The 14,038-nt window shown below is 43.4% G+C and overlaps 1 pseudogene; it reads left to right on the forward strand.

Annotated features, from left to right (window-relative positions):
• LOC139245841 (protein-lysine methyltransferase METTL21C-like) overlaps window positions 1-14,038 on the forward strand; it is a 37,411-nt pseudogene that overhangs the window by 14,300 nt on the left and 9,073 nt on the right.

Below are 14,038 nucleotides of genomic sequence, written 5' to 3' on the forward strand. Positions count from 1 at the left end.
TCAGAGAGTCGGAATAAATTAGTCCTTTTCAGAATGGTAGGCAGTGACCAGTGGGGTGCCGCAGGGTTCAGTGCTGGGACCCCAGCTCTTTACAATATACATCAATGATTTAGATGAAGTAATTGAATGTAATATCTCCAAGTTTGCAGATGGCACTAAGCTGGGTGGCAGTGTGAGCTGTGAGGAGGATCCTAAGAGACTGCAGGATGACTTGGACAGATTAGGTAAGTGGGCAAATGCTTGGGAGATGCAGCATAATGTGGATAAATGTGAGGTTATCCATTTTGGTGGAAAAAACAGGAAGACAAAATATTATCTGAATGGTGATAGATTAGGAAAAGGGAAGGTGCAACGAGTCCTGGGTGCCATGGTACATCAGTCATTGAAAGTTGGCATGCAGGTATAGCAGTCAGTGAAGAAGGCAAATGGCATGTTGGCCTTCATGCTCGAGGATTTGAGTATAGGGGCAGGGAGGTTTTACTGCAGTTGTACAGAGCTTTGGTGAGGCCTCACCTGGAATATTGTGTTCAGTTTTGGTCCCCTAATCTGAGGAAAGACATTCTTGCTATTGAGGGAGTACAGCGAAGGTTCACCAGATTGATTCCTGGGATGGCAGGACTGACAAATGAGGAGAGACTGAGTCAACTGGGCTTGTATCCACTGGAGTTTAGAAGAATGAGAGGGAATCTCATAGAAACATATAAAATTCTGACGGGATTGGACAGGTTAGAGACAGGAAGAATGTTCCCGTTGCTGGGGAGTTTCAGAACCAGGGGTCACAGTCTAAGAATAAGGGATAAGCCATTTAGGACCGAGATGAGGAGAAATTTCTTCACTCAAAGAGTGGTTAACCTGTGGTATTCTCGACCGCAGAAAGTTGTCGAGGCCAGTTCGTTAGATATATTCAAAAGGGAGTTAGATATGGCCCTTACAGCCAAAGGGATCAAGGGGTATGGAGAGAAAGCAGGAAAGAGGTACTGAGGTTGAATGATCAGCCATGATCTTATTGAATGGCGGTGCAGGCTTGAAGGGGCGGATGGCCTGCTCCTGCACCTAATTTCTTTGTTTCTATGTTTCACTGATACGATGATACATATCGCTGATACGATTTTCTCTCCTGATTAGCCTCGCAGCTCTATCTTTGACTTCTCCATTGGAGAATCACTGAACTTGTCGCGATATAAAGATTCCAGTACTCTGCTCACGGATGCACCAGTGTCGATTTCCATGGGTATCTTGGTTCCTGCAACGTCTACTTGGATGACAATACTTTGCGAATCAATGTTAGGTACCCTCGTGCTCCTGATGATGTGTATCTCCAGAAACTTCTTGTCCAATTCTCAGGAATATTGGTTGGCCATATCTATCGACATAGCTGTTTGACAAGGTAAATCAAAAGTCAAGTTAGGGGTTGTCAACAACATTCTTCTGATTGCTTCATTTTTCATCCCACAAACAAAGCCTTCATGCTATTCTCGGTCCTGAAAGTTTCCGAAATGATAGCGAGTGGATAGCTTTTTTTAAGCCACAATGTACGCTCGTCAGTTAATTGATCTCATGTTTCAAAATGATATCTTTCAGCAATTTCCTGGGGCTCAGGACTGTAGTGTGTCCTAACTTGGTTAGAATCTCATTCAGTAGCTTGTCCTTCGGCTTGATAGGGACAAGCACATTTTTCAGGGTTTCATCCATCTCGGGGCCTGCTTCAGTCAGGAAAATAGCCCATTTTCTTTCCAACAACCATTGGTTTACGGTTTTTATCATCGGGGACTTCGACAATGCTATTAATTTCTAGCCGCTTCACATATGCTCTGAAAGTCTCTCTGTCGCGGTGGAACTCACCCAAACATTCTATTATTCCTATAGGCGCAGCCATCTGGACTCTGGCAATATCAACAGCGTGCTTGAAATTTACCTTGGATTTTTAGCTGTGCTGCAAAACCAAGTTTCTCTGTGAATTGGCTGAATTATCCACCAACAAATATCTCAGCTAGGGAATTAGATTATCCCATCCTACGTCACCAATGTAGTATCTTCTTCATCATCATCATCATCATAGGCAGTCCCTTGAATTGAGGGTAACTTGCTTCCACGCCAAAAAGGGATGAGTTCACATGTGTTTCAATAAAGGACCTAATATTCTGGATCCCAAACTACATCTTGAAGTGTGGAAGATGCCTGTGCGTGGATTTTTTTAACATGTGATGGCCGTTATACACCAGCCACTGCACGGACTTGACAGAGCTTGGTCTTGGTCCAGTGGCAAGGATTAACCAGGATGACTGGAGACCAGCTCTGCTGCATGGAACTAATGCGCACACATATCGCAGTGTGGGCTGGCCCGTGCTGCCCCTGGGCTCTCGCCTCTTCTGGGCCCCGAACTCTCGCCTCTCCTGGGCCCCGATCACATCCCTCTACAAACTCTTGCCACTCCTTCGAAAGCCTACTGAATTTTTCAGGCAAGCTGGTGTTAGCCTCAAATAAGGTAATAATTTGAGACCACTATGGGTTTAAGAAATGTGAAGACATGTCAATGCACTGAAAGAGTTACAAAACAAAATTTGACACCGAGCCACATAAGGAGATATTCAGGCAGATGACCAAAAGTTTGGTCAAAGAGGTGGATTTTAGGGAGCATCTTAAAGGAGGAGAGAATGGTGGAGATACGGAGAGATTTAAGGAGGGAATTCCAGAGCTTGGAGCCGAGACAACAGAAGGCATGGCCACCAATGATTGAGCAATTATAATCAGGGATGCTCAAGAAGGCAGAATTAGAGGAGTGCAGATATCTCGGCGGGGGCGGGGGGCTTGTGGGGCTGGAGGAGATTGATGAGATAGGGAGATCGAGGTGTGTAAAATGATTAAATGATTTGATGGGGTAGATAGAGAGAAATTATTTCCTCTGAGTGGGGAGTCCAGAACAAGGGGTCTGAATCTTAAAATTAGAGCAATGCCGTTCAGGAGTGATTTCAGGAAACACTACCTCACACAAAGGATTGTGGAAATCTGAAAATCTCTCCCCGCAAAAGGCTGGGGGTCAATTAGAGTTTTCAAGACTGAGATTAGTAAGATTTTTTATTGGGTGAGGGTCTTGAGAGATATGGAGCAAAGCTGGGTAAATGGAATTGCGCAGGAGGAGCACTGCACCGCCGGAGACGCCAAACCGAGGCCCCGTCCGTCCTCCCAGCCGAGACGCAAAAGATCCCAAGGCACCACCTCAAAGAAGAGCAGGGGAGCTATCTCCGGTGACCTGGCCAACATCTATCACTCTTACGACATCACTGAAGCACATACACTCAAGATGGCTTCAATCTGGACTGTTTTATTGTAAACATCAGCAGTTGCATCACCACAGTTGCCCACTAGGTGGAGCAGTAGTCTACTAGGTGGAGCTGTGTTACACGAGTGACAAGACTCTCCTTAAGTAATAAAATAAACTTCATTTTGTATCAAAATGGTAGGTTTACTCTGCCAGAGTTTATAATATAGCTCAAAATGGTGCAGTACATGGTAGAATAACAAACACCATATCACTTTATTAATCATGAGTTAATTGGAACCAGATAACTTTATTGTATTTGACACTGTTATATTTTGTGTTTTATGCTGCACGTTCTACTTGGATTCAGTATCATCAATTGTTCACATAATCACATCTTGTAGCCCCTAAAAACAATGCATTTTTAACTGCCCAGTACCTAGATAAAAGATAACGTTCTAGAAATTCATGCCACAAAAGCTGTCGGTGTCACCTTGGGTGGGTGTAAAATCCGCCAAAATGGTGGCGTTGACAGGACTGAAAAATTGGTGCTGGGGACTAATTAACATTAGCTCAGTGCTAAACTTAATGCAATGCTGTCCTGGTGGCGTTCGTCCTGGCAGGAGGCCCTAATGTACCATGGCCACAGCTGGAACAGCTTGCTTTGAAAGCGAGGCTGTCATTCCAGAAAGCAGTTCAGTCCCTTAAAGGGGAACCGCCTTCTGAAATGAAAAAATAAAAATCATGTAAAAATAGGCAGTTTTACCCCTCACAGCTCAACTGCCTTCTGAACAAAATTAACATTAAAATAAATTCCAAATGGAAATCTTCAGCTCTTCAAGCTGAATTGCCTTCCACACTTAAATAAAATGAGAAAAGTGCTAACACAAATGGCTCAGCAAGCCAGGGAAGGGGCACCCAAGGTCTCGTGTGCAACACTCCAGCTTTGTGCAGGGAGTCAATACTGCCAAGACAGGCCCTCTACCCACAGGGGCCAGGAGGCCCTCCAGAAAAAACAATGTGGGACCACATCACCGAGGCCATCACTGCCAGCAGTGTCGCCCCCATCACCTGGCTCCAGTGCCCAAAGAAACTTCATGACTTCAGATCAGGTATCAAGGTCAGTAAATACATCGTCAAAAGCCCTCTCCTCACAACTGCACCACTAGCCTCATACATTGATCAATTTTGCACGACTTCCCCCCAAATCACTCACCTATCAACAATATGTTCCAATCACAAGGCACGTCTCTACTAGCTTCACCTCATTCTTGGCAGGGGCATGGATGAGCCCTTGGCCAGCGATGGAGTTGAAAGGACAGAAGAAGCTGGTATCTGCAATGTCTGTAAGCTTGTAATGTTTGTAGCTCCACACTGTGGATGTGGACGTATTGTGTACTGCAACAGCAGAGTTAATAATAAACAGAACCAGGCAGATTCCGAAGGCTTCCGAGAGAGGTGCCTGCTTGTGCTCTGTGAATATATCCCATTTGGCGATGAGATGGGATTTTTCGGATGATTTAAAGCTTGAATTTTGTTGGGGAAGGATTCAGCCAGCCGACAGAGGGACTTTGGAAGTTTCTGTCTTTGGAAAAAAGCTACAAAATCCGAGGTAAAATACAGCACACGGTGTGAACAGCTAGAGATTAAAATGGCAGGTGTAATCGGACATTTGGGGGAACATAGACATGACCGGGAACGTTTTAAAGCGTATGTAGATCGGCTAGAAATGTATTTCACTGCAAATAACATAATCGAAGTTCCAGACAATGCAGTCCGGGCTGTGTTGGAATGCAAGAAAGCAATCTTCTTATTGGAGGCGGGTCTGGCATTGTACGAAACCCTTGTAAATCTGCTTGTGCCTGACGAGCCAAATGATACAATGCTTAGAGATTTTAACGAAGCTGGAGCAGCATTATAACCCCAAACTGTTAGAAATTGCTGAAAGCTATCATTTCGGGATTCAGAATCAAAAGGCTGATGAAGGTATCAGCGATTATATCATTGCATTAAAAAAGCTATCGATGCACTGTAATTTTGGAAACTTTCAAAACCGAGCATTACAGGATCGTTTTGTTTGTGGGGTGAAAAATGATGCGATCAGAAGGAAGTTATTGATGACGGATGACTTGACTTTTGAGATTGCTTGTCAGACAGTGAGGTCGGTGGGCATGGCTGAACAATATTCCCGAGAATTAAATAATAATTACGTTCGTCAAGTCAACCGAGTTAAATCACCTGCAGGTTCAAAGTAAAAGATAGTGCCAGTCCAAAGTCTCAGAAACCGGAAATTCTAACAGAGCGTCGAAGTCGTGCTGTAGGTGCCTGGGACAACACATTGCTCAAAGTTGTCCATACGTGAAGGCAGTGTTTCTTCTGCAGGAAGACTGGGCATCTTGTGAAGGCATGCCGACTGAAGGGTAAACCAGCTTTCAAAGCTATGAGTCCAGAGTTCAAAGCTATGAATAGAAATCCCAAGAGACTACATAGCATGGAAGAACAACAACAGGACGAGATGTTAGAGTTGCACGTCATCAGGAGCACGAGGTTAATGGACAGCGATTCGGAAAGCATCAAAATCCACATAGATGGTGTGGGATTCAAGATACCAATGGAAATTGACACGGGTATATCCGTGAGTGTAGTACTGGAATCGTGGTACCTCGACAAATTGCATGATTTCCAACTTGAGAAGTTCAAGGTAGAGCTGCGAGGCTACTCGGGAGAGAAAATTCCTGTGGTAGGTCATATCACCGTACTGGTGAAATATAAAGATCAATTTCAGAACTTGCCTCTAATAGTAGTGAAAGGAGACAAGTCTGCCTTACTAGGAAGAAATTGGTTGAGCTCACTGAAGCTGGATTGGAGTAAGATTTTCTGTGTGGAAACGAGATTTTCATCAATGGATGAGGTTATCAAGAAGTATCCGAAGGTGTTCTGCGAAACGGGTAGTCCGATCTAAGGTTTCAAGGCAAGTGTCAGGGTACAGAAGGACGCTAGATCGGTTTACTACAAGCCACGTTCCATACCATATGCACTCAAGGAGAAAGTTGAGCAAGAACTCAAAAGACTAGAGACTGAGAACATTATTTGTAAGATAGATCGATGTAATTGAGCTACACCCATTGTTGTTGTACTTAAGTCCGATGGTAAGGTAAGATTGTGTGGTGATTATAAAGTAACCGTAAACCAGGTTCGAGAGGGTAATGTCGCCAATACATTGCCGAATATAGAAGATTTGTTCACAACACTAACAGGTGGTCAGATCTTCTCAAAACTGGATCTTACGAAAGCCTACTTACAGCTTGAACTAGATGCGGAGTCCAAGTCATGTTTGACTATAAATACTCATCTAGGCCTATATCAATTTAATAGGCTACTGTTTGGAATGTCTTCCGCCCCTGCCATATACCAAGGGGTGATGAACCAGATTTTGCCAGGTTCTGAAGGGGTAGTATGTTATTTGGATGACATACTAATTTCAGCACCAAATAGCCAAATTCATAATAACATATTGAATTAAGTCCTCAAATGGCTAGAGAAGCACAGAGTATGAGTGTCTGCTCATAAGTGTGAGTTATTTAAAAACTCAGTGCAGTACTTAGAATACAGAGTAGACAAAGATGTTTTACATCCGACCAAGGAAAAACTGGATGCAATCAGAAATGCACCCACTCCCAGGAATGTCAGTGAATTTGGTTCATTCTTGGGTCTTTTGAACTATTATGGGAAGTTCCTACCAAATTTGGCTACAGTATTACATCCACTGAATGAACTTTTGAAAAAACAGGTCCATTGGAAGTGGTCAAAAAAATGTGATACAGCATTCAAGGAGTGTAAAAGCAAATTGGTAGAGAGCACCATGTTAGTTCACTATGACATATCTAAGGAGTTTAATTAAGCTCGCATGTGATGCCTCACCATGTGGAGTTGGGGCAGTGATCTCTCATGTATCACATAGTGGGGAGGAGAGACCAATTGCTTTTGCTTCACGCACGCTCAGTGCCAGTGAGAGTAATTATGCGCAAATTGAAAGGGAAGCTTTGGCATTAATTTTTGGGGTCAAGAAGTTTCACAAATACTTGTATGGTCATAAGTTTACCATCGTTATGGACCATAAGCCCCTAACAGCAATCCTCCATCCAAAGTCCCCAGTTCCAACATTAGTTGCAGCCCGAATGCAGAGATGGGCTTTGATTTTGCCAGCATATACATATGATATTGAATACAGACAATCAGCTGATCACAGTAATGCTGATGCAATGTCTAGATTGCCTTCCCCATCACAAGTTACACCCAATAGGGAAGAAGTGTTTTATTTTTCATACATTGATGAACTGCCAGTCACAGCTGAAGAGATTGGTAGAGCAACCAAATGTGACCCAGTGATGTCAAAGGTGTATGAATATATTGCAAATGGATGGCCAAACCAGGTGACAGACAAAGATACACATCCATTCTTCATTCGTAGGAATGAATTATCAGTCGATAAAGATTGTATCATGTGGGGTGCAAGAGTGGTTATACCAAATAAATTCAGGTCGAAATTATTCGGAGACCTCCGTGACCAGCACCTGGGAATATGCTTGACCAAGAGTTTTGCACACAGTTATTTATGGTGGCCAGGTCTTGATAAAGATATAGAGTACATCATGAATCAGTGTACGACATGTCAATCGGTAAGCAAGCAACCACCACCAGTACCATTACAGCCATGGAAATGGCCTCCCAGGGTGTGGCAAAGGCTACATATTGATTTTGCTGAGTTAGAAGGACAACAATTGTTCATTGTGATTGATAGCCATTCGAAATGGGTGGAGGTGTTTCCAATGTGGAAAATAAAAAGTAAAACATTGGACATTTTACAAAAATTATTTTCTTCATTTGGCCTCCCTGAAGAGATTGTTTCGGATAATGGACCACAATTTAGTTCAGAAGAATTAGCACAATTCACGAGCAAAAATGGTGCGAAACATACCAAGGTTCCACCATACCAGCCTGCTTCGAATAGTGCAGCAGAGCGCACTGTACAAATTGTAAAACGCGCCCTCATAAAACAAATGTTAGATCCAAATCAAAGGAAACAATAGTTGTCATTGGATCACAAAATGGCTAATTTTTTGATTACATATCGAAATACTCCTCATACAACTACTGGTAGAACACCAGCAGAGTTGTTTCTCAAACGACAGCCACGAACCAGATTCTCATTGTTAAAGCCAAATTTGGCACAGTCCGTAGAAGAGACACAATTAAGACAGAAAGAGAATCAGGATAGATGTAGAGTAAAAGAGAGAAGTGTGAAATTAAACCAGAAGGTGAGAGTGAAGAACCATTACCATAAATGGGTAAAGTGGTTACTGGGAAGAGTGGTGAAGATATGTGGTCCTCGCACATATTTGATAAAGATGTTTGATAATGGTCAGGTTAGGTTTGTTCATATTGATCATATTTTACCTACAGACATGGAAGGAGTTGAAGGTGGGAATGATTCAATTATTTCTGACTCATCAGATAGTTATGATACACCAGTAGCAAATCCTAAATCCAATGTACTGGAAACAAATCCAGGAGAGAAGCGGAATGAAAGTCTGAGTCCGAGTCAGGAAAACAAAGAGCCTGAAGTTAGAGTGAGTTCAAATGAAAATCAAGAAAATTCCGTGGAGGAAAACGTTCCTCAGGATGAGTCTCGAATGAGTTTTGATTCAACACCATGTTTGGAAGGTTCTGTTCGAGAGCGAAGGTATCCTCTTCGAAACAGAAAACAAGTGGTAAAGTTAAATTTGTAAATATGGAAAAAAAATAAACTTTATATCGTGTGTTATGTATAAACATGAAAGTTATGTATGATGTTTGTTATAATAACTTCTTCATTAAGGAGGGAGAAGTGTAATATCTGTAAGCTTGTAATGTTTGTAGCTCCACACTGTGGATGTGGATGTATTGTGTACTGCAACTGCAGAGTTAATAATAAACAGAACCAGGCAGATTCTGGAGGCTTCCGAGAGAGCTGCCTGCCATGTAGGAAGCTGTGTGTGCTTGTGCTCTGTGAATATATGACAGTATCGTCATATGTTATCCTCCTTCTCGTATGCACCTCTTGCTTTCCTGCCTTCCCCTCACCACAATTCCACCCTTGTGCCTTCCTCAGTTCACACACCCAAGAAATGCAATCCAATGAAGAGAAGCAGCATCACTCAATTTCACACTCCCAACCACCAGCTCCTCAAGGCCAATCAGCAAGGCCATTTGTAGTGTCCCCCACTGAAAGTCAACAGCCTTCCACCAGCCAGGCTGCAGGCACTGGGGTAGCACTGTGTGACGTCACAGTAGGATAGGCAAAGGCACACACAAAACAGTCACTAAGGGAATGCAAAAGGGTGATGAGTTGATTTCTTGATGGTGTAGTGGATTGATAGATGCATAAAGTTGGATTGGAAAGCTTGCTTTGTGGTGGCTTTTGTTTCAGCATTATGGCCAAGAGGACGCTGTGATGGTCAGTAACAGAGGGAAAGTATGGTGTGGGACAAATGTTAAAACGGGAATTGGGGTTGTGGTCACTGGTACCGCAGGCAGATGATTCGAACTCTGATAACTTGGCCAGAAAAGTGCTGTCTGGGTTGAATCCTTACTTCTGCTTCTTCCCTTTCGGTGTCTTTCTCTTCCCTCAGCGAGCAGTTGCTGTAAATGTGAAATGAAAGCATAAAATGCTGGAAACACTCAGCAGATCAGGCAACATCTCAACCTGAGATGTGAACTCTGTTCCTCTCCCCACGGATGTTGCCTGACCTGCTGAGTATTTCCAGCATTCTCTGTCATCTCAGAGGCCTTCCTTTACCATCTGAGGCCTTGCAAGCAACCAACAGCACTCCCTGCACTCTTTAAAAAGTTTTAACATGTAACAAGCCACTTCTTCAACAAAATTTTAAAAATCCAGTCCAAAAGCTTAAATGCAAACTTAACCTGAAAGATGTGCGTGTCCCTTTAAAAGGTGCTGACAACATCTCTCTCAGTCTGCTGAATGCTCGGTTTTCGGAGCGAGCTTAGGACCCAGTGCTGAACTCAGCTCCAAGGTCAAAATTCGCTGAGGTGATGTTATGTCGACGTGCAACGTCACGCTCTCTTCATTTACATGGCCAGGGTCAGTGGCTGTAAGGCCCTCAATAAAATGGCAGATGTGGAGTCCTGTGCCAGAGAAGGGTGCTGGAATGGCGGCCACCATTTTTCGCCAGGGCAGCGATGCAAATGGGTGGTGGTAAGTGGCCCAATTTTGAGGCCAACGAGTCCTATGAATAGCAATCAGTATGAAACCGTGTATTTATGATCACGTACAAATTTTGCCATTCTTCACAATATGCATACATATTGATATTCGTTTTTTAACTGATACACTATGCATGGAGTCAAAGTAACCCAATTTCCTGCTGGTAACAATGAAACTGCTTAGCTGGGTTTCAGAAACCTCAGGTAAACTCCACTCAGAAGCTTCTGGCCTCAGGAGTTCTCAATCAAGGATGAAAGCCAATCTCTCAAAGATTTTTGGTCATGCTTTTCTGTCAACATTTCCCATTCAATTTTGTCATGTCAACGGTCACTATTTGGTTTCAGACTCTGGCCAGTAGCTAGCTCAAGAAAATCTCTGAATTCCATTAGCATATTGTATGGAAAACATAGAAACATAGAAAATAGGTGCAGGTGTAGGCCATTCAGCCCTTCGAGCCTGCACCACCATTCAATAAGATCATGCAAATTCAGTACCCCATTCCTGCTTTCTCTCTATACCCCTTGATCACTTTAGCCATAAGGGTCATATCTAACTTCCTTTTGAATATATCCAATGAACTGGCATCAACAACTCTCTGTGGCAGGGAATTCCACAGGTTAACAACTCTCTCGAGTGAAGAAGTTTCTCCACATCTCAGTCCTAAATGGTCTACCCCTTATCCTAAGACTATGTCCCCTGGTTTTGGACTTCCCCAACATCGGGAACATTCTTCCCGCATCTAACCTGTCCAGTCCCGGCAGAATCTTACATGTTTCTATGAGATCCCCTCTCATCCTTCTAAACTCCAATGAATAAAGACCCAGTTGATCCAGTCTCTCCTCATAGGACAGTCCAGCCATCCCTGGAATCAGTCTGGTGAACCTTCGCTGCACTCCCTCAATAGCAAGAACGTCCTTCCTCAGATTAGGAGACCAAAACTGAACACAATATTCCAGGTGAGGCCTCACTAAGGCCCTGTACAACTGCAGTTAGACATCTCTGCTCCTATACTCAAATCCCCTAGCTATGAAGGCCAACATACCATTTGCCTTCTTCACTGCCTGCTGTACCTGCATGCCAACTTTCAATGACTGATGAACCATGAAACCCAGGTCTCGTTGCACCTCCCCTTTTCCTAATCTTCCGCCATTCAAATAATAATCTGCCTTCCTGTTTTTGTCACCAAAGTGGATAACCTCACATTTATCCATATTATACTGCATCTGTCATGCATTTGCCCACTCACCAAACCTGTCCAAGTCACCCTGCAGCCTCTTAGTTTCCTCCTCACAGCTCACACTGCCACCCAGTTTAGTGTCATCTGCAAACTTGGAGATATTACACTCAATTTCTTCATCTAAATTGTTAATGTGTATTGTAAAGAGCTCGGGTCCCAGCACTGAGCCCTGTGGCACTCCAGTAGTCGCTGCCTGCCATTCTAAAAAGGACCAGTTAATCCCGACTCTCTGCTTCCTGTCTGCCAACCAGTTCTCTATCTACGTCAGTACGTTACCCCCAATACCATGCGCTTTGATTTTGCACACCAATCTCTTGTGCGGGAACTTGTCAAAAGCCTTTTGAAAGTCCAAATGCACCACAGCCACTGGTTCTCCCTTGTCCATTGAACAATTCTATTCAAGTTACTGTAGGCAATATACTAATATATATAAAATAATTATTGATCAGGGTTATAATTGTTTCTTCCTATAGGCAGTTGAGCTGTGCCATTTTCTGGAAAAGAATTGGAAGGAATTCAACCTTGACGACAAAAATGTAATAGAACTAGGAGCTGGAACAGGATTGTTGTCTAATTCTGGTTAGCTTACTAGGTTAGTGTTATGAAACATGAACTTATATTTTTATTTATATTATTCTTCGTATTTTAATCTTCACAATTTCAATTTTCATTAACCTCGTGCCATTAATGTAGAAAAGCATCCCAAGATGTTTCCTGGAAGCATAACGAAAAAATGAACACCAAACCAAAGAAGCGGGAGCGACCAAAAGCTTGGCCAAAAGGGCTTTTTCAGAAGGATCTTGGAGAAGGAGGGTGGAGAGGCAGAGGGGTCAAGGGAAGGAATTAAGAGCAGGGGCCTAGGCAGCTTAAGGCATGACTGCTATGGAGGGTGGGGGGGGGGGTGGGTGGGAGGGAAGGAGTGGGCAACAGCCTAAAATCAGAGGAACAGAGAGTTTTGGGGAGGGACAGTAACACTGGAGAAGGCTAAAGAGATAGGGATTTAAACATAAAGATGAGAATTTTAAAGTTGAGGTGACTGACCAATATAGGTTAGCAAGGATGGGCTGATGGGTAAGAAGGATTTGGTAAAGGACAGGATACAGATAGCAGAGTTTTGGATGAGCTCATGTTTAGAGTGTGGAGAGTATTGGAATGGTCCAGTCTGGAAGTGACAAATGTATGGATGAGGGTTTGCCAGCAGATGAGTTGAGGTGGGGCGGAGGAAGGTGCTGTTATGGAAGGGAAAGTAGGGAGTCTTTCTGATGGAGAGGAAGTGGGGTTGGAAACTTAGCTTAGGGTCAAAACTGACCTTGAGCATATGAGCAATCTTTTTTCCGGGGAGGGGGCTTGAGTCGGTGGTGAGGGTATAGTATTTATGGTGATGGCTTTCATTGTTCCAACGTTTAGCTGGAGGAAGTTGTGGCTCAACCAAGACTAAATGCTGCACAAGCAGTCAGACAGCACAGAAGCAGAGGAGGGACTGAGGGAGATCACGGAGAGGTAGAGCTGAGCATCATCAGCGCACATATGAAAGCTATCCTCATGTTTGCAGATGTTGATGAGGGGGTGGGGAAAGGCAAAAATGGGTCCATGGGGGACTCCCTAGGTGATACTGCAGGTTTGGAAAGAGAAGCCATTGCTGGAGATGCTCTAGTTATACTGTCATCCAATATCAGTGATATTTGATGACTGGCTAAGAGGATTTGGGTGGGAAGAGAAAGGCAATCACTTTTGCTCTTCCAAAGTTCAATACCTTGACAATATTTCATTTATACCATGTACAGGTTAATGCAACATAAAGTTTACTAAAATTTGGTAATTTGGCTTGATATTTTGATATCTATATTTCATCATATAACTGGAACAACACATAAGAACATAAGAAATAGGAACAGGAGTAGGCCATACATAGAAACATAGAAACATAGAAAATAGGTGCAGGAGTAGGCCATTCGGCCCTTCTAGCCTGCACCGCCATTCAATGAGTTCATGGCTGAACATGCAACTTCAGTACCGCATTCCTGCTTTCTCACCATACCCCTTGATCCCCTAGTAGTAAGGACTGCATCTAACTCCTTTTTGAATATATTTAGTGAATTGGCCTCAACAGCTTTCTGTGGTAGAAAATTCCACAGGTTCACCACTCTCCGGGTGAAGAAATTCCTCCTCATCTCGGTCCTAAATGGCTTACCCCTTATCCTTAGGCTGTGTCCCCTGGTTCTGGACTTCCCCAACATTGGGAACATTCTTCCTGCATCTAACCTGTCTAACCCCGTCA

The sequence above is a fragment of the Pristiophorus japonicus genome, unplaced genomic scaffold (genome assembly GCF_044704955.1).
Source record: "Pristiophorus japonicus isolate sPriJap1 unplaced genomic scaffold, sPriJap1.hap1 HAP1_SCAFFOLD_242, whole genome shotgun sequence".
NCBI lineage: Eukaryota > Metazoa > Chordata > Chondrichthyes > Pristiophoridae > Pristiophorus > Pristiophorus japonicus.